Below are 519 nucleotides of genomic sequence, written 5' to 3'. Positions count from 1 at the left end.
TCAAAATTTTCAAGATTTTGAAAATGTTCACAAAAATAAGTTTTCCTGAAAATGTAGGTACATCTCTAAGGACGCTATACCTGCATGCGCTGTCTCCGACTTACAATTGTACAACATGGCAAAAAAACTGTTTTGCGCGGGATAGAACCACTCCCTCGGTATTTATAGTAGAATTACCAAAATTCCACAATGCATAGAGAACAACTTTATCTGCGTCAAAGTGTTTTTATTATTTGGGTAACATAAATAAAATTAAAGTTATCAGTTTGAGAACATTAGGATTTTTTTTATTTTTTTCATTTAATTATTATAAATCATTGGTAAATGCTATCAAAAAAATAATAACGCTACGACCGCGACATAGATAAAGTTGTTCCCTATGCGTTGTGGAATTTTGGTAGTTCTACTATAAATACCGACGAGGGAGTGGTTCTATGCCGCGCAAATACCACTATGTTGTATTGTTGTACATTTGTAAGACAGAGGTCAGAGACAATACGCATGCGGGTATAGCGTCCT

Source organism: Acyrthosiphon pisum, chromosome A1 (assembly GCF_005508785.2).
Source record: "Acyrthosiphon pisum isolate AL4f chromosome A1, pea_aphid_22Mar2018_4r6ur, whole genome shotgun sequence".
In the NCBI taxonomy this organism is placed as follows: Eukaryota; Metazoa; Arthropoda; class Insecta; order Hemiptera; family Aphididae; genus Acyrthosiphon; species Acyrthosiphon pisum.
The sequence above is the reverse complement of the archived record's forward strand: the minus strand, read 5'-3'. Positions refer to the sequence as shown.